At 37.3% G+C, this 21522-nt stretch overlaps 1 long non-coding RNA gene across 10 annotated transcripts in view; it reads left to right on the top strand.

Annotated features, from left to right (window-relative positions):
• The window catches only part of LOC137862521 (uncharacterized), a 248696-nt gene that overhangs the window by 58482 nt on the left and 168692 nt on the right, over positions 1–21522 (top strand). The window contains exon 1 of one of the 10 annotated variants that reach the window (XR_011100370.1): positions 5167–5288. The exons of 6 other annotated variants lie outside the window; for them this stretch is intronic. This is a non-coding gene — a long non-coding RNA (uncharacterized lncRNA). 3 more of the 10 variants (XR_011100374.1, XR_011100363.1, XR_011100372.1) reach the window with 3 other exon arrangements.

Below are 21522 nucleotides of genomic sequence, written 5' to 3'. Positions count from 1 at the left end.
CAACAGAATTTTGGCATTAATTTCAGAGTGCTGTGTGCTTTTCAGCTTGAACTTCCAAATGGTTTTGTGTTTCAAAGCTGTCCTTTTGAACTAGAATACCTCAACACTTAAAATAAAAATAAAAAAAAGTTATAAGCAGGGATAGTTGTAGACATTGAAACCTTTGTCCACAAAGAGTTTTAATTTTGATGAAACAACAACAAGAACAACAAACTTTGGAATGCTGGCTGCTCATAACCCTGAAAACTTTTTGAATAAGATAGTAGACTAACACTAGCTGATGTAAAGGCGCCCTCTTGACAGCACATGTATCTGTCACCTCATCCACTTCAGTGGAAGCCTTGCTAGCGGGCTTTTGATTTCCAGATTTTTGTTGCAAATTACAGCTCTTCAGTGTCAGCTTTAACCCTGCCTCTGTCCTTTTGTATTATCTATATTTTTCTAATTGGGTGGCATAATTTATTTCCTTTAAATCAGTGCGATGTGGTAAAAGGACCATGGTCAGTGCCAAAATTTTGTTAGTAAAAGAATGTTTGATTCCCAATAAATCCTGTAGTCCTTTCTTTGTCATGGTTCAACCCATGATAGTTTAGACAACATCCTTGCTGACTCCATGCTTTGTTATGACAGCTTGTTTGTTCCTCCCAGAGCCAGTTATCAACCTTTTCCTCATCCCTACTTATTCTATGGCATTTCAGAATTTAGAAGGCAGCTGTGTTAAATACACTGAGAACCTCTCCTTACCATCATTGGAGAGACCTCTCCATCTGTGTAATAGCACTTGTTAAATCAATATCATTTAGCTGTCTCTGGGCCTGGCTGCAACTCTTTGCATATTTAGTTATTTTCAGGGAGTGTGCAAAAAAATCTCATTCCTGAGAAGCATAAATACAGAACATTGCTTTATAGCCCTGTTCACAGGACTCTGGCATTTCTTGTTGGATCAACTGATAAGAAGGAAAGGGACAGAAGAAAGAAAACATAATGCACGTGCATTTTTTCACTACAAGGAATGCATTAAACAAAAAGCTTGGCACTAGATGGCTCTGTAATCTTGTGGGGATCTGACCGTGCACTATCCATTTTGGGGAGGGCTGTCATGGTGAAGCCAGAATTATTTATATGTGCTGCCCAAACTTAACTTGGAATTAGGATCCACCTCAATCAGCAGCAAGTAGCCAACCTGAAAGAAAATGAATTTTTGGAAATATTTTCCAGTATTTCCCATTAGGTGATGACAGGTTATGTTTTGGCTCATTGGTTACATAGTATCACGTTCAGGAGAAAGTCAATATTGTTTTTTGCAAAGTGACTGGGGAGGAGTGGAGGAACTGGAGAATCATTTTGTGAGTTGTAAACAAAACCTTTTTTGTCACTTAGATACAGGGAAGACTTGCGTTTGGCATAGGATCAGATAACCATATCTAATAGATGCAATGAAGCTACTTGCAGTAGTTCATTGATTGCAAATACATTTGAGCATTTGTTGGATCGGGGCTGCACAGGTTGCTAGCTTGAGACTTACATAAAATACTTTACATGCAGCCACTATACTTCTTCCAGTTTGATTAGAAGTTTGGATATGATACCCCTAATTATAAAGAGATATTACCAAGAGAATAAACCCTGCTGAGATTCCATTATGATGGATATTGAGATAGTGAAACAATTACAATGGTAGCCCATATGAATGTCAAAATAAATGAATAAAGTCTTGCTAGTGGAAGTTATAATGCTGTTAAACAAATGAGATTAAATCCTGAAAGCAAGCAACACACATAAATGTGTCAGTTCTGCAGTCCTGTCTGAAGTAAGGAAGCTGAATTGAAACTATCAGTATGGTCTGCAAATGCATTTAGTGGATACCAGATCCATGGCTTACTCCAGATCTGCATGTGAAATGTTCTAAAATGGACATGCTGGTACACTAATATGCTTGGTTTTGTTGTTTCACACCTTTCATTTCTGTGCAGTAATTGTTAGAATAGAACTGATCTAGACTGATGAAGCACAAGACGATCTATTTTCTCTGCTCCTAGCAGCTCTGCAGAGAAGTCGGATAGGGCTATCTGAAATAACTTCCAATCATTAGCCTTTATCCGGTCAAATATAGACTTCCAGGAAAATGTGTCATTGAGGACCAGATCATCAGTGCCTTCATTTAGCTGAAGAAAATCAGTTGTACATATACCATGATTCTCGATTAACAGTATGGGTTGAATAAGATTGCATCCATCTTTTTGAAACCTGCTCTCATGTGTTACAGCCAAGTGCTCATAGAAGGCACACTGCTTTCTAAGAAGTTTTCATTTTTTCTCAACTAATTAATCTGTTATCATGTGATGGGATCTATTCATTTCCAGAGTTGTAAATATTTGGGAACATGGACTAACACACCAGTCTTACATTGATGTAACCCTTAGCTAGAAAAAATGTTCCAGATTTGTTTCTTAAGTGAGGGAGAATCAAGAAGCCAAAGAGATACAGCTTTCAACAAGCCACTGATTGGTGTTACTAGAATTTAATTGTGAATTTTCAGAAATCTTAGAATGGAAAGGACGTGAAGCATCCCTTCCCATTCCATACTTTCTTTGTCTATCACTTACATCTATGTAGCCTTAATGTGATCAGGTGCATACTACTTCTTCATTAGTGTTTCTCTGTGTATTAGTTCATAATTAAGACCAACTACCATGATTTTCACATGGCAGGTTTCAAGTTAATCATTGAAAAACCTGCCAGGATAATCACAGTTACCTAGGTGCCAGTGAGATGCTCAAGCATGTGCCTACCTGAAAAGGTACAAGTGGTCTTGCTGGTGCTGTTGGAAATAGGCCTGTATTATATCGTTTTACCACTCTAGCAGGTTTCATCAAGAATCTAGGCTGCTTTTGCAATTCAGGTTTGCAAAACCTGGTTAGAAAGCTCTCCTGTTCTAAGGAGATGCACACAGTTTTTGTGCTTTAGCAGTTATGTATTCGGAAACAGAAAACTGGATAGTTTGAAAATTCTTGTTTAAAAATTTTTGGGGATCTGAGATTTTAGGTTTCATCAGGTGCTTTGAGAATGCCTTCCGTAATTAAGTTAAGATGTAGGTGCCTCAGTTATATTTGTGGAAATGTCTCATATTTAAGTACTTTACTGAATCAGGCCTTAATTAATTGGAAAAAATAGAGATATAAATGCATTAAGGGTTAATATTACAGCAACTTCAATTAATGATCCAAGATAATTCTGCTTAGCTACAAACCATTATAAAGGAGATGCAAAACAGACGTTATATGCAGTCACATATAATAGTGTTATTTAACATGTGACCCAGCGGCTTACATTATCTAGTGCAGATGTTTTCAATTGAAATAAGCACATAAAACTTGCCATCTCCTGGCACAACTGGTAGAACATTATTTCTGCTAGAAAAATAAATTTTGTGCTGCACAGATATTTCATCTGTCACAGCCATGATCCATAAAACTGGAAAACTTTTCTGTACTGAAGACTTGCCTAGCTGAAAAGGAATGAGAACAAAGTGCATTTTTCACCTTCATCTTTTATTTCTAAATGTCTCTGACATTAACATATACAGGTGTTGGATTTCTTTATATAGTAAGAGATCAAATACTGTGAAATTTGTTGCAACTGGTTTTAAATAAAAATGCCTCTGAAAATAAAAAGATGTGAATACTTGAGCTCTGTTCCCCACCTATGTGAGCCGACTTAGTATATAATTAGTATAAAGTTATATAAAAAGCAAATGATTAATTGCATGACTATTAACAAAATAAACATTGTAGTTTTCCATTTGCTTAAAGAATTTTAGGTTCAGAGTCTTGGAGGGACTCCAGCTTAAAAGAATGTGGTTTTGCACCAATTAAATTTGTCTTGTAGTTTCAAATGAATTAACTCATACTTTCTCTCCAGCTTCCTGTTCCATAGTATGACCCATTATGGGATGGATCTCATGTAGAAGTAGCTACATTTCTGTGTGGGTAAATTTAAATATAAGGCTTTTACAACAAATTAGTTTTTAGAGCATTTGGGAATCCTTCTGAAATAAAGGTGGTGTTTAAATGTTGAAGAATAATGTTTAATTATAAGTAGGAAAGATGCCATTTACTTGAAATAAGTGCTTATATTTTTGTAGACAATTGTCTTACTACAAAATAGCAATAGTGAGTTACTTAAATACAGCTAAATATCAGACATCTTTTTTTCTTAATTATTTTGTTTTATCCCACTGGAGCAACAAGCAGCTGTGTTACAACACAGCCAGCTCCTCTTCAGTAATAAAGATGCTCCAGTGTGCTAACTGTTAAATTCCTGAATTCGTGAGTATTTAAATCAGATGTCCTAGAGAACAGGAGATAATCATCTAAGTGTAATATTGGGACTGATGAACTTTTCAAAGAAAAATAAGCCCGTTGGATATAAAACAAACAAAAAAAAAATTGACCCTTTCTGCATCATACAAAGTTTACCTGCATAAGAAATGATGGCACACCCCTCCCCAGTGGGACTTAAAGGTGAATTCTGCCTTAGAACAACAAAAGATATGTTAAGATTTATGCATATGGGAAAGGGATACTGTCCCCTTCTGTATACATTTAACTTGGAAAATTTCACTCAGTACACTGAATATGACTTTTGCTTGCACTAAAAGGAAGCTACTTTTTACCAACTTTGAATTAAATTAGAAAAAAAGAAAAGTGGAACCAGACCCTAACTAGAGAGCACAGTTCTTTCAAGTCTAAATCATTTTTTTCTTTGTAGTAGTTAGCCGAATGTGCACGTGATGCATGCTTAGTAAAATCATTGCAATAGCAATCTGGAGTCCATTTAGATTCGTAAGACTGTGTATAATGACAACACATATATGACCCAATATGGAACCAGTTAAGTGAGAGGTCTGAATAGCCCAATATTTTGTGCTTATCAGGGATCACAAGAAAATATTTCTAATGCATAGAGACAGAGTTCATAAGAAAGTATATTTGTGTCTTTGAATGAGGGTTAGTGCTCTATTGTCTATTCTTGATTTTTATACTCTGTCTGCTCCATAACACAGTTGGAAGGAAGAGACAAATTGAAGTAGGTGAAAGAATTAAGTGGTTGGTTTTAACCATGTGCTTCAGATTCTCTCATTACCTTCATATTACCCTCTTCCTCCAGTGCTACAGAATCAGGTGTGGAGTATTAGCACTCCCTGACTTTTTCTTGTGACTTTAGCTCAGGAGTTTCATGATGTGGTAACTTACTGATAGCTCTGGCTTCTGGACTCAAATAACTAGGTAAGGAAATATTATAGTTATTTTCTTTGGCATGGAATTACGGGTAGAAAATCTCTGAACTCCAGTCTAGGTGTGCTTTTCAGGTGCAAATCCCAGAAGGTAGAGAAAAAGGTAAGGTCTGTCTTTTACTTTGCTAACTTTATGAGTATTTGTTGCAACAGAAGTGTGTTTTCCTTTTCGGATTCTGCCTCTTCCCTCTCACATGTGTGAACCAGTAGAGAATTAATGGAAAAAACTGCCAAAGCATAGTAGGAATATCTTTTAGAAAATTCAAAGTAAGGAGTGAAAGGTAGAAAAATAAAAGAAAAAAATAGAACAGAGATATTGATGATTAAATAGATACCTGCATGTGTGCAAGGTAAGGCAAGGAATTCTGTACAGCGTACAGAAAGATGTAAAATCACAACAATCTAGCTCAGGTTATCAGTAACAGTTTAGACTACATAACGTGGAGGTCATCATGTGATAATTTACCCTGCTAAAAAGTTAAATGAGTTAGCTAAGGCTTGAATGATGTGTTTCTGCACTGCTCTGCAGCACAGGCATGTGGAGGGTAATGTTATGATTTGGTTATGAGGCCTTGATTTGTACAAATTACATCTCATTTCATGCATGTGTTCTCTTGCTGGCATTGGTGACCCCAGCCTAAATTACTACACTGAAATGGTGTTATAAAAATTTTAAAGCTCAGCCTGATCTTTCTCACCTTATCTGTTTTATCTGTACCATCATTTGATTATCTATCACTAAGGGAAATGCAGAGTGGACTTTAATAAGAATTTGCCAATCTCATATTGCAATTTACTTGCCTACCCTGGGAAGTTATCAATTAGATCTTGGTTCAGACTAGTAAGAGGAAAAAAAAATATTAAAGATTTGGTATCATTATCCTGGGGTTTTAGAAGAGCTGAGACAAGGTCTGGCTGAAATTCTTCTGTGAGGTTCAGACACATGAAAGATATGGGAGTTTGCAGGGAAAAGTTACTTGAAGGGTTGTTTGCCTTTCTGGTACAATATGGCTCATCTGTCTAAGCTGGTGCTGCAGCTCTGTGCTTCAGGTTAGGGATAAGAAAAGACTTGGTAACCCTTATACACATCAATGTTACATGAATACAAGAGTGAGTAAGGACTACAGATCAGCTTGAAAATTCCCATGGCTCTGTATCTGCCATTGTGTTCACCTCAGTGTCTGTGATAAGAATTTAGATTTGAAGCATCCTTTGGTTTTTGTTTGTTTGTTTTTCAAGAAAAAAAAAAGAAAAGAAATTGCAATGTATGTGAAACAAAGCAAATCTAGAAGCAACTACAAAAACAAATCTTCTCTTATCTTTTACTGTTTGGGGGTAAAGGCCAAGGATTCCTGGTTCTGGAGTATTCTTATTTGGTATTTTATTTTTATTGGGCAATGGCCCTTGTCAGTGGATATAGATCCACATTCAAACTTTCCTGAATTAAAGAGAAAGCATAAATGAAAAAGCTCTGAGGATGATGAATGCTCACCATCCCTTCGTTACACAAGAAATGTGAGTTTTGTGGTGAAAGCATTGCAAAAAGGAGTGAAGACTCAAGCCTTCATTCCAAACAGTACTAGTGACCTTTGTACATGTTGATTTTGAAGGACAAATTTGTAGTGAGCAGTTTCCTTTCTTTGCAGTGGGAATGATGTAGATTTTCCTAACTAATAGGGCTGTTCAGAAAATTGCATTGAATGCTGAGATGCCACAGTGATGTGACACCTTAGAGAAATCATTGTGAATAACTTAAAAAGCCAGAAGATACATTATTCTTAACTGAGAAAGAGCAATTATTAAAAAAGAGCTTATCGGTTCAATGCCATGTAAAAAATCTCTACCTTCTCCCTGCTAGAGGCATATTCAGAAGATATTTTTCGTAAGGTATTTGCAATATTATCCATTAAAGAGCAAAGCTGCTCTTCTCTGGCAGGCATGAGTAGCTGTGGCTTTCACACAAATGCCTTTCCTCTCCTCACCACCTTCTTTGGAACGCAACACTTTGTCAAGGGTACATCAAGAGCATTTGGTCATTTGCAGTTTCTCAGAGCAAATGGACTACCAGGACACAGGAGTCGTTGACTTCTAGCATCAAGGTTTAAAAATAATTTACATTCCCATTGAGTTAACTTGAACAGATACACCATTGTTTAATGAAATATTGTTGATAGATGCAGTTTTCCATTGTAGCACAAGAGGAAAGCGTCAGTTAAGTGATTTACTACCTTGATAGTTTCCAAGTCAATATCTATGTAGATGGCTAGTAAGCTGCCCAGTGTTCTGATCAATGGACTGTTCTTCATGTATGTTTTCTTGAGGGGAGGGATGGGGAGTATGGGTATTATAAGGCTGTTGAAACCAAATCCTGAATTCTTTATTTTACTTACAGCTGGGGTATCGATAAAAGCAAAAGCAACACATTCTGTGTTTAGATATTGAGGGCTGTGCTGGAGATGAGATCCAATGTTATGCCTTTATCATGTAGTTCCAATGTTGTTGTAGCCAAACTAGCGCACAGTCTAGTTGTAAAAAACATTTGATATCCTCACTTCCATATCTCATCTATCCTGCAGTTCCACCCCAGGCAAAGATTTAGCGGGGACAGAATTGGTAACTGCCACTGTATTCAGAGATGAACTGGACTTAATTGGTTTCAGGGGTAAGGATATGCTGTATGAAACATACCTGCTTGGCAGATGTGAAGTTTTCTGTCACAGTGTTATCTTTCTGGGAGAGGGAATGCATCTTGATTCTGGCTACCACCTGCTTAACAACAGTGCTGTGATCATCGGGGAGCCCCTCTACTTAAAGGTGACAGAGATGTCACTTTTTGTAGGATTTACCATTACATTGACCATTTCAGAGATTTCTTATTGAGAATACCCCTGTAGGCCCAGTCTTCCTCTTTTGACATGAGGCAAGACATAAAAGAAACTGCAAAATTTGGCTTTTATTGATTAGGAGAATCCTTACCTCCTTGCTCATCTTCTGGACTTTAACACTGATCCTCTGAGTTTTTCTTCAGGATATTTTCAGTAATTTGAAGGATGTTTCAGGCAGTCTCCCCTAGAAAATGCACACTGATAGAGGGAGCAGAATGTCCAACCTTCTGTGTGGATGCAAAGGTCCTGTAGTCTGTTTCTCTTTACTCATGGTCCTTTTCCTTCTCTTTTATTAGTTGTGTTTTTGTTTTGATGCCAGAGTTTATTTTCCTTTTGGTATTTCCTGTTACTCAGCTCTCCAATTCCCAATTTCTTTTGTTAAATGATTAAATGATTATCAAATGGGCAGAGGATTTTTCAGCACTTCTGTTGCTATGGTGACCAGATGTGAAGGCCAGAGAAGGAATAGAATTTGAGCATCAGAAATAAAATGGAATCAAACTACTTTTTCTAGTAGAGAACTTTTCCTATGATTCACTTTTCTCCAATGAAGTTAGTTTTATGCAAAGGAAAACAAAACAAACAAAAAAAAAAAAAGCAAGAGATAAATAAATAAAACTAATGCTTTAGATGATAATGGAAATAAAGCATCTGATTTTATTTTTTTATATCAAAATTTTATTAGCTATAGCATCCTTTCCATTAATTGCCACTGCAAGTTATTAGTCTTATGTACTCTGGGTAGAAGTGAATGCATGGACATGTTTTTGGTAGAATACATGAAAAGATTAGGTCTCGAAGATTATATGTAAATACACATGGAAAGTCAATACTGGACAATTATTACTCCATTAATTGAGTCTGGGTGACATCTTTGTCAGCCATGAGGTGTTGGAATAGTCATGATGGCAACTAAATTAGCCACTTACTCTTTACAGCATGAGGAATTGACATGTTGAATATCACCCAAGGGAATGGGATGGTTTTTAAGGTTTAGGTCCTGGCAGTTAATGTGATTTATTTATTTATTTATTTATTTATTTTGAATATCTAATTGACAGGAGTGAGGGATCACAATATTTCTCTGCCCGTGGAAACTTTATTTTTCTTTCTGCAGTCCTGATTGCCTAACTGAACAAATAGTGAAATATGTTGAAGTTAAGGCAGGGCAGTAATCAGATGTTGTTAGTCGTCATTACATCATTCAAGCTTGTTTGAAAATTACTACATTCTGTCCAGCTACGGTGTTGAACTCCAAACAGTAAGCATAATTTACCTGTACCAGAGAGACATTCTCAAGCCACTGGTCTTGATGTTTATCTGCCAAGCTTCCAGAATCCTCTCTCATTCTAGGAGGCAGTAATGCTTCTTTCTGGGTGTCAAGTTATGGGAGCAAAACCTGTCGGAGTTGGTCCCCTAACCTCAGCCTTTCCTGACCACGTTTTCATTTCCTGGGCTGCAAATGTAATTTTACTTATTTTCATTTCATTCTAACGTTCAGGACAGAAGGACCGTACCTTAGCAGGAGACTTTATCAGATGCTTTGCTTTGTGTCTTCCAACAGAGAAGGATTTTCTTTTTTTTTTCTGTGAGTTATGGTATTGGCTGACTGGGACAGCTGTGGCTAGATTCATTAAAAGTCTATTTTGTTTGTTTATTTTTGTTGTTAGTGGTGATGTTTTGTTCTGTTTTAAATGGGTAAGGTCAAGGACAAAAAAGGATTGTCTCCTGTCTTGCATTTATACCTAAAAACCTCAATGGGAATTATTTTAGTTGATGTGATTTACCTGAAATGTGGCTGAATTTAAGTTAGGCTGTGTATATCTGTACTTTTTCCACATCATTGGTTCCTCATTGCTTCAATATTAATAGCAACTGTCATGCAAGATACCAAAAAGAATCTTTAATATATTCTGCTGAAGTCCTTTTGTGTCTGTGTTGAGCTTTAACATAGTGCCTCTTATTTCTGCAGGCAAAGAGCAGTCACATAGAAGAGCAATGTGATAAGGAAATGGGTGCAAGTACTCCAGCCATCTCTCTCACTTGTTTGAGAATTTACTTTATTCTGTATACTGTTGTTTAACACACAATAGTGTTTTCCTTACCTGCAGTCTTTCTCACATTATCTTTTCATGGATTTACATTGATTCATGCAAAGTCTGACTTTACATGGATGTAGAAGTAAAAAGTTGCTGTATAACACTCTGATCTGCTATAATGACTGTATTGGCATTACAGTGGTTTGGATCCTGGTAGCTGCTCTTGAAAATGTGATTACTTTTCAGGCTGTCAGACTGCATGTACAGGTGGATGTCTGATGTTCAGTCCTTTCTAATTTCACCTTGTGTAGGCAAATATATGCATATATATATATGTGTCCATTAAAACAGACCCTACCTGGTGGATGCAGAATGTAATGTGCCTCTGAACTGTACAGAATTCATAAATTTCTTCAAAACTGTGGAGCTCTCCGTCTAGGAATTACCTATCCATCTGTGTAACACTTCCTAACAGATTGGTGATTTTAATGATTGAGAATAGGGATTAGAAACTTCACCTTTTCCTCTGCCTTTCACTGAAGAATCATCCTGAGCTGGAGTTTGTTAAAGAAACTCAGCACCGAAGGTATGTTGCCAGGGGGCTTGACACACCAGATTTCAAAGACCCACACTGCTCTACATCTTTATTGCCTTTCTTTTTATAGGTCAAGACATCTGCAGAACACTGCCTGAAGTGACATTGATGAATTATGTAGTATTACTGTTAGTGTGAAATGGAGTAGCTAGAATGTAATATGTGGGCATCTTAGAAACATGATGCAATTCACCAAAGACAGATGTGGTAATGAACACGTGGAATGAAAGAAAATAGCATCATGTGTGAGTGATTGTTGAAAATCAGTGATTTGTTGAAATCAGTGATTTTCAACAATCACTCACACATGATGCTGAAATCACTGAAAATCAGTGATTTTCAACAATAAAACTTTGTGATGTGAGTCCTTATACCCTCTATTGACTCACCGTCTGGATAATTACCCTGTCTTACCTTTTGCTCAAAAGCCTTGGTCCTGTTGATATTTGCTGCAAAAAGTCCTGTGCTTTTCAGGCTGTTTATACTTGGCACTTGATCTCTTTCAGGTGTCCTAAACATCTCACAAGTAGCAAAAGCCAAAATTTTCTGGTGCAGTCTTTCCTTATTTAGACCAAATACCCTTCTTGCCCTCTAAAGGCAAAAGTTAGTAAGAACAGCATGTATGTTTCTGAAGGCACAGTTTTTCAGGAACTTTCTGAGCAGAGTATAGAGACACCTCACTTTTGTCTTTGAAAGGAATGATGGTAAAGTGGATGTTAAATTGCAGACAATGTTGGGGGCTGAGAACAGTCTGTTGATTGAGAACAGACTGAGAGCCTTGATCTTGTTTTTTTTTTTTTTTTTTTTTCCTCTGACCAATATTTCTCAATTTATTTAGTTTTTAAGACCTAGACCTTTGATCCACCTCACCCATTGTCTCTTTTCTGAGGTGTCCCAAGTTTAGTAGGGTGGATGATAAACTCTGTGTTCAGTTATTTGTATGTAAATTACTCATTCTCCTTCATATTCTTTAAATTACTGTGGTTCTGAATATCTCGTTTCTTTTTTAAAGATTCAGAATTCTTTGAATCGGGAATTCTTACTATCTTGTTTTTTGACATACCTCTGGTTTGGGAAGAATTACTGATAGTGGAGTTGAGAGAAGGATACGTTGAAGGAACAGAATAAAAATGAAAATATTGTTGCAAGAGCATTTTGATAAATCATTTGTTTTCGCTACCTGTCCCCCCTTCACTTCCTCAGTTACCTCTCATGCCATTCTCTTCTTCTGTTCTGCTTCACACGCCATCCAGTCCTCTGTTACTCTGATTCTTTCATTGTCTAAAACTTTCCCACTTCTTTATCTCAGTTATTTCTCAGATGATGAAGTAATATGATTTATGACACCTGTCCTGTGCAGACTGGCAGTAGTACAGAAAGGGCAGATGTTGCAGAACTGTAGTGATAGATAAAAAGTAGGAGTAGGGTGTTTTCTGTAAGCCCAGAGGCAGAACATCATCTCCTACATATTACTGTCTTCTAGCCCAGACCACAGTATTTTGTGTTGTTGCTGCTAAATCATTCTCTATTTCAGGCAGAGCAGTCATAGGCACAACTGTTTTAATAAAAAACAAATTTCACAATAGTTGAGTGTCCTGGAGAAACCATATTGCTTGGAAAACAGGGTTATACTTCTATGTGTTAGTTAACATGGCACTTTCAGGCAACTGCATGAGCAATAGTTGTTCACCTGGGGTTAACTTGAGCCATATGGATGTTTGCCACGGGCTGAAACTGCAGTCTGTTGCAACCCTACAGTATAAATTATGCATGACAGTTATAGGGAAGGGTTTGGGAACTGAACTGGGGAGAGGCTCGGGACAAAACCAGCCCCAAACTTCAGATTCCTGTCAGGATTCCTCATTAAAATAAGAAGCTTACAACTGAAAATGAATACTGCAGAGAAAAATTGAAAATAGAGGAGGCTCTCACAGCAGAGGTGGGGAAGGGTGGTGGAAATGAAAGGTCACCCGGAACTATGCAGAATAATGAAAGCCAGCACTACCCAGTCACAGCCCATTCTCTCCTGGTCACTCAGTTAGTGACCTGAAAATAATACAGATTCACAGTCTGTTCTCTCCTGTCATTGTGGTCAGTGACCTTACAACAACATCCCATAGTCCATTAAAAGAAACCTATAAAAGAAACATTACCGGTCCCACCCTCTGAAATTAAAGCAGGGTGAGAGAGTGTCATAAATAAAGTCTCTTCTAAAGTGAATTAGCCATCTTGCTGTTTGGATGAGAAGACAGGAAATAATGACTGAAATATCTATCAGATGTAAGCTAAATGAGATGCTGAAGTGACAAAATGTAGCTGGTTACATTCAATATTAGCGCTTTTTTTCCCCTCTTTTTTTTTTTTTTTTTTTAAGTGGCCCTCAGCATAGGAACCACACAGTTCTCTATTGTTCATTATAGTTAGATTCTTGCACAAAATTTGAACTCTCAGGGACAGTCTAGAGTTATTTATAGTTGACTGATTAAGCTCTTGATGTTAACACTAAGGTCATTAAATAAACATTCCAGGGAGATGCTTAGATTTGATATGGAAAAAGTATCCAAGTATGTGCCTGGAGGAGGATTAAAATGTATATTGTCAGAGTTTCAGCTAACTCAGGTTTATGCGTTTGGAAATCCTAACTGTGTCAAGGCAAATTTTACTTGAGTACCAGAAAGCTGGAAATAACAGATATATGGGGAGGAAAGGTGTTCAGATGTCCTTCTCGATTTTGGCTAAGACTCTATTTGTGTTTCAAAGCTTATCTGAATCTGTGACTGATATTGAGCTTAGGTGAGCAGGGTAATTTCAAATACAAGAAAGAATTACTAAGTAACTAATTAATAGTGATGTATGACATGGGGTTTCAAGGATAGGCTAGCAAAGCATAAATGGATTCAACTTATGACAGGAATGCGATGTTCTGTTAAAATTCAGGCAAGCTGCTTTTGATTTTTGATTTTTCTTTAAAGACATTTTTTGCTCCTATCCCTCTTTACAGCATTATATGGTTATTCATTATATCAGTTTTTTCCCAGGCTAACCTACCTCATCAATATCAGCAGTATCACCAATATCATAGCTGCTTTTAGCAAAGAGGAGATTACCTCTTATTATGAAATTATGTTAAGTATGATGTGACTGGATTTGGAAGGGATGGTCTGAGGGTTGGCCCTTGTATTATCACATAGAGAACTATGTGATAATAAAAACAGGCCAAAGAAGTAAGTGTATCATTCATTGGAATGTGTGTATAGAAACCTTCAACCTTTGAATAAAATGAATAGTTGACTGAGCTTTCCATTCTTGCTTTGAATTTTCAAGATTCTGGAGAGTTCTATTTTTCACCTCCAAGTTAACTGGCATGGTTGTACACCAGGTGCTTTAATTTTCCTCATAAATTGTATAAATTTGAAAATAGTCAAAGGTGTGGTTCATGGTATTGACACGTAGGTATGAAAATAGCTTTTACAGGAGTGTCCTCATACATTTATTTTCACTAATTTCATTTCATAAATTAATTTTATTTCTCCTTTGTATGTATTTGAGCTTGCTAAAGCCTCACAGTATCTGCACTCCCACATAACATACTGAACTGCGTTGCTGCACCTGAATTTAATAGTGGAAAGGGATATCTAGCTTTACATTGCAATTTACATTGCTTCAGAAATGTAAAAGTAAGTTTATGTATTTGAGGCAAAGCAATCATTTGTTTCAGACTGGGTATGTTCTGTTTTAAGATCAAACATCAAAATGAATGTATAGCTGTGTATGCTTGGGAAGTGTTTTTGGGATGATTTTGGTTATTGGTCAAGAAGCACAGTTTGCTCCTATCGGAAGAATGCACAGTACAGGCATTAAATTGTAATGGTTGCTTTGCTCCTTAGCATAGAGAATATCACAGAAGTCCACGATGATAGAAATGACTTTCTGAACTGCTCAGTCACATTAGTAGTGAGGAGTTCCAGATTAATAATTTGTGCCAGCAAATGGAGCAGCAGAGACAGGAAAATGAAGACCAAAAAAAAAAAAAAAAAAAAAAGTAGTTGATCTGGTTTCTCACTAATATTTGCAAGCGTTAATAAATTTTAAAATGATTCTGAAGCTTATACAGTAGGGAAAAAATTACTGTTTTGTTTAGCTTTGGAGAAGAGTTAAATTCTGAAATCCTGCACTGTAACTGTGGGCACTGGTATTTTGTTCAAAATGGCTAAAGACCAAAAGTCATACAACCTCCAGTGCACACCAATACCAGGAAAATATTTTAAAAAGGGAGGTGGGGGGAGAAAGGTTAGGGGACTAGGATGATTTATTTATAACAGAAAATTGGGGTGAGAAGCTTCAGTTTGCTTAAGCAATGACAGACTTGTGTATGGCTGAGTCTACAGACACTGGAAGAGTGTACTCATGAAGTAGAGAATTACTTAGCATAATAAGAGAAATAATGGAATGGAGTCAAGTGGAAATTTAGGAAGTACCTCTTAGAAAACCTCTCTGACACTGAGATCTACAAGACTAATAATATCCCAGGGAAGTTGTGGAAAATAGCAGCTGAAATATTTAAAACTAGACCTGAGAAGTGTTAGACATACAGTATATTTCTGCAGACTAAGAAAAGGTAAGAGGTCTTTCCCACATATAGATTCAGTATTTCTATGAATCTCAGTATGTATTCTTATCAGGTCTTGAAAGATAAGCATATTTGAACTATGCCAGAACTTGCACTCAAGTAGGAGTCCTTTAATGAAATTTCAGAGTTCTGTGGGAGAACTTTTTTTTTTTTTTTTTTTTTTTTTTACTTGGAATCAGTAGATAGGGAAGCAGTTTTCCAAAATACTGCTTAAAAATACAAAAAAAAGTACCATCACAGTCATATCCATCGTCTTGAGTAAGTTGCCAGTATCATCTTGTCTGATGGGATTTGGCATGTGTCCATGGGTTCCTCCCCCGCCCCCCCCCCCCCCCAATACCCAAATGTTTTCTTTTGAATTTTGGGGAGAAATTAGGACTTTTTCCTCTTTCCCTTCCAATTTCTTCCCTTCAACCTTTTAGTTCTCCTTAGGACAGAAGGGGAGCAAAAAAAAAAGACAAAACATAAAAGCTTGTTGTTCTTTGCAATATTCACGGGTAGGTAGGAAAATTTCAGTTCTGAAGGGTTGTATCTTATATTTGTAGGTCCAAGAAGGACAAGAATATAAGAGAAGAAAGGGGAAAGAAACACTTTAATTTTTAGGTTTCTCAGAGAAAACAAACTTTGTAAAAATTTGCTCTTCGAGGATTCACCCTTATCCTGAAAAGAAGGTGAGTTTTACTGAGGGAACAGAAGTGGTAGCACGGTTATTTTATTCAGGCAAGATATGTTCAGTGTATTTCGATCAGGACATGGATAAATCAGGTTTCTTCAATTGCTTATGTTGCTACATTGCTGTTTGTGCCACACTTCAAGCACTAGTAAATATCATGTAACACAACCATAGACATCAGCAAGACAAACAGTGAGAACTGTGATGATCTTCACTAGCATGCTAGTTTAGCCACTGACATTGGTAAGCTTGCTAACCAGCATGCATGCAATCTATACATCAAGCCAAATGCAGAAAGAATGGAAAATCATACAGAAGGCCTGCATGTGTCCTGTAATATGCATTTGTATTTCCACACTAAACATTCAGGGTAAAATTTTTCTGATCAAGGGTATGGATGGAGCCTATGTCAGGCATACCTCAGCCTGTGGTTCACTTGTACAGTTAACTACAGCTTTTACTATGTGAACACAGCCTGATGGAGACACTGAGAACACAGCCTTAAAATAATCCTATTTTAATAATGTTCCCATTTTGAGGCTGTCTGGAGAAGGTGTAATCAGCAGTCACACTATGTAGTCACTTGTCCCTTTAGGAACTCCTGCTAAGCTTTGATCCTAGCAGCTGGTAATGTACTGCTCAGTGTGTGAGTGCAACTAAAAAACCCAAAGTGTTTCTTCTTTTCACTGATTTGGAAATAATTTTATCCCTCTTTTGAATCCTAGTGAACATGGGCACCCTAAAACATTTAAAGAACTTTCTGTGAACCTGTCCCACTGAAGTCTAGTTTTGATGAAGGAAAATTACTGGGCAAAATCTTATCTTTTCTTCTAGAGATTTTGATTATTGTGAGCCATTTATTTTTTAGAGAAGAAATTCTGGCAAGGTTAGATGGATTTTTATTTTTTTTATTTTATTTTGGAAACAGTACCAGAGGTATAATGTCACTAGTTAATCAATTTGTTCTCAAAATGGAGCAGGAAAGTTATATCTCACCATATAAATGGTTCCATAGGGGAAATGGTCAGCAATTAGCAATTTCCTAACCATTCTTTTGCCTGGCTGTGTCCAAATATTTGTGTGATGGCTAGACTGTAATGATACTGTGCCCATTGAAACACATTTAGCTCCTGAATACTCCTCAAAAGTCTGAGAGGTAGCTTTTGGAATACAGTGCGGATTGTGGGAATAGGTTCTATACACAAAGTATTGTGTTACAGATATATTTTCTTCATAAGCTTTTTTATTCATGTGATTGCATCTACTGAAGAATGCAACTCTTCCCATGACAGAAATAACCTGGAGCTCTGCCTTACCTTTAGAAGTCACTCTCCCGCACTTCATCCCTCAAAAGAAATGTGCAAAACACTCTATGTGGCTAAGCAATTGCAATGGATTCTTTCATTAATCCATAAGCTCTGGTCATAGATCAAGATCTGCTTTTTTTTTCTTATCCTCAGTTTTCAGACATATTGCATTGACAGTTTTTTTTTTCTTTCTTCCCTTAAGTCACACAGTTTGTACATGTGTGTGTGGGTGTGGGTGTGAAAGAGAGAAAATGCAAACCACACGGCAGACATTAGTCACTTTGTGTTGTAGTGTGTTGGAGGGTACTCAAGTTCTAGGTTGTAAAAATGCTATGCTGTACTCAGTAGACTGGGTTGTTGTGTGGTTCAGTACTGTAGCTGCTTTTTTGATAGTTGGGATGCTATTTCAGTTCTGTCCTTCTTTATTCCTCTTTGCTCTGAGTAACTACTTATATATGGTGACAGCAGAGACCACCTTTGTTATAGAAGACAGGCCTTCAAGCCAGCAGATAGGAATCCTGGGCAAGAGTTGCAATGTTATAGTCAGTGTGCTCTTTAATTCACTGGACAAGGGGAGCAAAATGGAGCAAATAAAAATCAGTAGAATTAATGTCTGACAGAAAGGTCACGTGCATAAGCACATCTACGCAGAGAATGCAAGGGGATAAAGCAACAAAGAGATCAGGATCCTAGTCCCTGTTCTGTTATAAACAGAAATGCTCCTGAATGTGAACAGAAAAGAAAAGGAAACCTTTGCAGAGGACGTCTACTCTCTGTGATCTCGCTGATTATGCAGGTTTTAAGTGTTGTTAATTCAGATGGAATATGTCATGCAGTTCTACAGCTGGATGGCTGACCCACTTAAAGCCCTTCTGTGCAGCTCAACTACCCTTGGAACTCTCTGTCTTAGCCAGTCCTTTAGGTATACTGTAGATGCTTCCCTGCCTTGAAAGCTGATATTGCAAAACCCCTGTAGCTAGCATCTGCAGCAGATGGAATGCTTATCCTGGGATGAATATACAGATGGATATGGATCAGTCAGTCATCCCTACAAATTACATTTTACCCCCTTTGCATAGTGTGTACATCTGTGAATTGTTGGTAAGGCTCCGGTATGCCATATAGGAATGTCACTAAGCTTATAAAAATATATTTCCTGTATAAATCTCTTCTACATGTATATTCTTTGAGAGAAAGAGAGCGACATCATGTATGAGAGTAAGATGTGAAACAGAAGTTGTATGGCATTTAGGATGTTCTCGTTAAATGAAACAATGAATTATGTCACCTGTGCCGTCATCACCTTTATCTTTCTTTATGCAAAATTAGTACAAGAATATGCTATGCTGTCAGTGTTTTATCACATTTTATACCACTTACTTCTATGCATTTGCTTCTGTACTCACCTTTCTCTGAAGAATTGATTGTGTTTCATTTATAATGGCTGACTGAGATCCTCAAAATTTAGGATAATTCCTCATGTTGAACCTGTGTGCACTGTGATGCATACTGTTTGAACAAAAGAGAAAGATAGTTCCTACCCAAAGAATGTACAGCACTTCACAAAAGCGTGGTCCCTGTACTAGCAGTAAATAATAAAGGTTGGAAGTACAGAGGTATAAATCACAATCTATTTATCTCTGGGTGACTCAGGGATCAAAAACACATGGGATATTGTGAGTGATGATAACTTTAGAGGACTTATTTCAGCCAATTTTGTTCTACATGTTTTAAATTCTAGCCTGGTGATTTCAGCTCAAGAGCATTGCCAGGATGGAGTTGGGAGTCTGCCATTAAACATTGATTTTTCCTGTGTCTCACAATTACAGCGACATCTGTGCTAAATAACTTTTTACTGATTGTCTGTGGAGAGTTCATGGTCAATGCATCTCACTCAAAGGTCTCCTTTCTTACCTGTGAAGGAGGGCGCAGTAATGATAATGCAGTAGGCTTTTCTGTGAAAAGGATTGATATTCAAGGGTTGTGAAGTTTTTTTCCTTTTTTTTTTCTTTTTTTTTTTTTTTCCTCTTCATACCATCTTTGTAGATATGCCTCAATTTACTTAGCTGTACCAATGTATTTTGCCTACATCTCTGTAAGATTTATAAGTAGTTAAGTCATCTGTTTTTCTACCTTCATAAAACCTCAGTATATTAAAAAGCAACCAACCATTGACAACAAAAGCATGACTGAGATGTAGTTGACACATGCTGCTGCTTGACTAACAGAAGTTGTGGTGTCTTGTTAAGAACTCAATAGCTGGGTTTGCTAAACTGAGTCTTCCCTAACTTAGGGCTCATGTTTTGGGTACAGCTGTGTGTAACAGTGAAGGAAAATGAATCTGAAAAAGTCTGGAAAGCAAAATAAACTCCACAAATTTAGCTTTATGGAGAAGGTTACATCCAAGTTTCCCAAAATGCTTTCCGAGTGCCCATTGCAACACCCCTGTGAGAGGTGTATGTCTCAGCAGCAGCTGCATTTTATGCATGTGTAGAGCTGGACTGGCTGACCTGAGGCTAGACAATAAGCCAGTGGCACAGGTGAGATGGGAACATGGGCGTCCTCAACTCCTCTGTCCACACCAGTGGTACCATACCACAGCTTGGTGCCTGAGGCCTTGGCGGTGCCTTAACATACCTTGGGACAGGCCCAACCTAGCAAGGAGATTTAAAGACGTAAGTAGTAGAAAATAGAGATGGAGAGAGAAATGTTTTTCCATCACCAGTGTAACTCCCGATGCAGTGCCATCTGCTCTGCACTGCCGAAGATCACCTGGATTTGGGAGTGGAGGGTGTGGGTGAGAAATGGGAAGCTGCTGTTGCTCATCCACGCTGTCTGACCCTGTGTCAGTGCCCAGTCCTGGAGCAGTGAAGATTCAGCTGAAGCATTTTCAAAAAAGTTACCTGAAGACTTTGTATGTGGCTCACTAGGGAGGGGAGGTTATAGGCATAAGTCTGAAGAAACAGTTTGGAAAACTGCATGAGTTAAATACACCCGCTCACCAAGAGGGAATATCCTGGGCCTTTTTCCCCTATAGATAATAGTTTCAGGAAAAGGGCTTGCATTCTCCCCCATGGCTGGGATGCTTATTTTACTTACAGCTTATATTTTTAAAACCTGCCTGCAAATTACATTTCTAAGTCTACAAGAATAAGCTACCCTGGGAGCATTCTGCCTCGCCTGCATGATCTACAATGCCTAAATTATCTGGAAATTTCTGTGATAGTTTGTTATTCTCTAGTTATTAAGATATACTAGGGAAACTTTCTGAAGTATCTCAGAAATTGCACAAGAGGAAAAAGAATGGGTTTGGCACATCCCTTTCAAGACTTCATGGCAACTTCTAGAACTTTGATAAAGACAAGGACTGACAAAGCCCTGACCATTCTACAAGCATCACCCATCTCTACCATTTCTATTTTCTGTATAATCTGGTATAGTATCCAGTGTTATCTTAAGCAGAGTTTTGTACTTAATCTTGAAACACATAGAAGCAGGAATTTCAGTAAATTCCTTTGTTTACAAGGTTCCCACCCTGTTAACTTTTACTGTCAAACAAGTTTATTTTGAGAGGAAACATCAAATGAATTTGTGCTTCTGAGCAACTGATGGTACAGCTCTGTAAATCATGGATTGACTGTTTTTAAAATTCCCAACAGAGAACCACAGGATATTTATAGTGCTCAAAAAAGAGCTATTAAATGGATTTTAAAGTGTCTTTCCATTCATTGGTTTATAATATATTTATATTTAGCATTTCAGCTAGTATGTGGGCTGCCAAACAACTTTCTTGATTGAAAATTTCCGGATGCTCTTGCAACATTGAATATTATAAGCTAAAGTGGAATATTACGGGATGATTCAATCAGGCTGACTAACACGTAGGAGATTAATTCTCTTGAAATCCACTGTTCAATCCCTGTGATTGAAATAGTGTCTCCCTTCAAAACAAATATCATTATGATTATTTCAGCTTTTCCTTTTCAATTCAATACTTTGCACGTCTATTACATCTCTCCTTTCAAATATCTCTTAATCCCTTTATGATCATTAGGTGATTTACTGTCACTATCTTTGGTGAAGGATACCTAATAGCA

The sequence above is a fragment of the Anas acuta genome, chromosome 1 (genome assembly GCF_963932015.1).
Source record: "Anas acuta chromosome 1, bAnaAcu1.1, whole genome shotgun sequence".
NCBI lineage: Eukaryota > Metazoa > Chordata > Aves > Anseriformes > Anatidae > Anas > Anas acuta.
The sequence above is the reverse complement of the archived record's forward strand: the minus strand, read 5'-3'. Positions and strand labels throughout refer to the sequence as shown.